Consider the following 3633-nt stretch of genomic DNA (forward strand, 5'->3'; position numbering starts at 1 on the left):
GTGTGTGTGTGTGTGTGTGTGTGTGTGTGTGTGTGTGTGTGTGTGTGTGTGTGTGTGCGTGCGTGCGTGCGTGCGTGCGTGCGTGCGTGCGTGCGTGCGTGCGTGCGTGCGTGCGTGCGTGCGTGTGTGCGTGTGTGTGTGTGTGTTGTGCGTATGTGTATGTATATATGGAAAAGAAAGAAATTGTCGCGTGGTCTCCCCTTCCTCCCTTATCCTTTTTATTTCCTCGTTTTTCTTTCTGGCGCGCGTCGCGCGTACCAAACATCTCTTCTGTTTAGTCGTTTCTCCGAAGAGAATGCGCGACAGAGTCAATCGCGCGATTAGCTACCATATAACTTTGTCGCCTGACGACAATGACAGGTTAAAATGACGAGAGAATCGACCAAATCAAGAGAGAGAGGAGAGAGTGCACGAAGCGTCCGCGTGTTCCGTTCATTAGTTGTAAGAGAGATATTTCAAGCAGAATTACTTGGAAATGATAAATATCGAGGTTCACGATTATTTCCGAGTCCAAGATGTTCAAAATTAGCGAGACGGTTTTTTCGATGGGACAGGGGCAACGGAAATAGAATATAGGTTTTATCGTAGAAGTGTCGAGAGTCTCGCATTTTGTTTTTCGCAAAATTTTTATTGCGGCTCGAAAACGCGAATTTTCGCTGCGGGACGAGCCCATTACATAAATGAATCTAAGAAATACAATTAATTAGTATAAGGATCCTCGACGCACGCCTACGTCGAGGGCCGAGGAACACGCTCGCGGATTCTCGTGGTATTGTAACGCGCGCCGAAAAATGTGAAAGCGTGTCCCTTGGCAGATATGATCTCATATTTTACAGATGTTTCAGTTACGTGAGGCATTTGTTGGTTAATACGAATTCGAAGATGAGGTTCAATTATAATTATTATAAAACTGTACTAGGAACGCGTAACATTGAAATAAGAGAACGAAAGAGAATGAGTGAGAAAGGTTTCGGTAGAAGAAATGTATGTATATGTGTGAGGAGACGAATAAGGAAGAAGTTGAGGATGAAGTTGATCAGGTGGTAAAACAAAAAGAAAAAAGTATATTTAAATACAAAACAGATATATATACATAATATGTATATGCATGTTCTAAATTGTACAATTTAATTTTATATTCGGGATATATATTATATACTATCGATTGGAAAGAATCGATAGTGCGAAGTGGATGCAGCATCACCGGCTGCGAACGTTGTCGTGCATTCTAGATTTATAATATGGAAGTTTTTAACATAATGTTTTTCGAATAATAATGCGAAAGTCATAGAAGACGAAAATGGATTGACAGGAGGTGGAGTGTGCAGGGTATGGACACAGGAGAGAAATTTATTTACGCAATGTATTATGATTTGTCGAAGGAACAATACCAAACCCCCTGCCCCCTATTTGTACCTACTTTTTAATGATATATTTTTTCATTGATTATATATTTATTTAACGTCGAAACGTAGCGCCTACGCGTCATGTCTTGAAGTAATTTTTTAATTCGAAGAAGAGTGCAGATCTTACACAGATAAACACATACACAACGGACAACACAAGAAAACACACACACACACACACACACACACACACACAAAACACATGGACACAAATTGCATTAAATTTTAGAATAGTAGCGCTTTATAGAACTAAATATTAGGATAACAAATTCTTCGTGAATGGGTATGAAAAACAATCTTCTGTAGGAAGGGTGGTCCACAAACGCGGCGTTCATCCCCGACCCGTTTGCGTAAAGTTCTCTACTTCTTACGAAATTTAAGTTAAAGTCGAAATCAACGAAATTACCTCTCGGAATACGCTTATCGCGCGCAAAAAAAGAAATTGTCCTTTCGGCCTTTCGTGTAAATATGTCTATTTAGGCCAAAATCCCGCGTCTCCTTCCGAGTTTTCCTATCCCTACTATTCCGTCTACCCGTGGCTCGTCGGTTGTGAAAATCAACTTTGATAGCGGTTAATCAATCTTGATTCTTCAGGTCGACACTACGGTATCCTGCTTCCTCCTCTTTCACTTTATAATCCGAAAAACCGAACGGAAAACGAGACAGACGCCGGGTTCTTCGTGGCCACCAGCGTAAAAGAAGCTATAAATATTATTATTATTAATTACCTACATAAATTATAATAAAATATATTTTGTATTAATGTAGTCACGAATTAATACGGCAAACGCAGTGGTCTGTGAAGACTGAATCTAAGTAAGAGAACGCAAATTAGTCCTGTGCGAATTTCATCGACGTCTGTTAAGAACAATAAAATGATCAGGTAACGGAACGTTTACAATTGTGTTTTTATTTCTATCCCCGGAGTGTGTTTCGTTGATGGGTTATATTTTATTACTTCGGCGCTTTGTTTGTTTTATTGTTAAGTGTTATTATTTTAATTTAATAATTTTTATTTCTCACCCGTCTATCTTTGAAAAATCGTTTTACCTTTCTTCTTTATGAAAGCTATGGCCACAACTTGGAGTACGTCATCAAGGAACGCTCGTGCTCGCGTATGCGATTGAATTATCCTCAGACGTTGATGAAACTCACATTGTCATTCTGAAAAACGATATATTCCGACGCAGAGCCCGATCTCGTCGAATTGTTCCTCAAACTAAATCAATCGCACGAGTTCGATTGTACACAAGCGGCACACAAACGAAAAATCAAGTCTATAGCGAATGAGCGAAGATCCGAATGAACATATAGTATCGTAGCCGCTAGTTCGCTCGCAAGGATAAACGGTAAACGTACAAGTTCCGGCCAGGCTTTTTGCTGTTGCACCCTTGCGTAATCTGCAACACGCAAAGGCAGCTTAATTCGTAGAACATACGTGTGTGTATGTATGCGTGTGTGCGCGCGCGCGCGCGCGCGCGCGTGTGTGTGTGTGTGTGTGTGTGTGTGTGTGTGTGTGTAATATGATGATTATATTACTGATTATCTATCTGTCCATAATGGATCTCGATTAGAAAACGAGACGTTAATAGTTTTTATTTTTTCAGCTTTTTATAAAACAATATTATGTGTTTATTAATTACTTAGTTTGTAATTCAAAATTTTTTTATATCTATTTTTTCATTAGTTTCAAAATTGCTGATTTTAATTTAACGAGTTTAATTAGTAACGATCGAGTTATCAATCGGAATTAAAATTCGTGATACTAGCGATTCGAGATGAAGAATTTTTTCGCGAATTTTTGAATTCTAACTTCGCAATCGTTCGATTCATCCGGATATAGAAACTATCCGTATTGACAGCATTAGTAGAACTATCTCGCGATAAAAATAAATACGTTAATAATTGGGGAATGGAACGCGAAAAGTTTTCCGATTACAATGTTGAACGTACAATTATGTGCTCCCCATTGACTAATTACGGATTGCAATCCGTAATAGTAATAATGATTAATCGCGATCTGGCATTCGCTCGATTCGCGATAAACGCATGTCGCGAATGAATACGCTTCAGAGCGAGAGAGAGAGAGAGAGAGAGAGAGAGAGAGAGAGAGAGATGTGTGTGCCTATGAGTAATTAATTATCTCTCGTGGTAGTAAATGCGACGAAGTCGTCCTTGCTCGACCCAATTAATTACGAGGAAGGTAACTTAACCTAATTGTCTATTT

The sequence above is a fragment of the Atta cephalotes genome, assembly GCF_000143395.1.
Source record: "Atta cephalotes unplaced genomic scaffold scaffold00059, whole genome shotgun sequence".
Classification (NCBI taxonomy): Eukaryota; Metazoa; Arthropoda; class Insecta; order Hymenoptera; family Formicidae; genus Atta; species Atta cephalotes.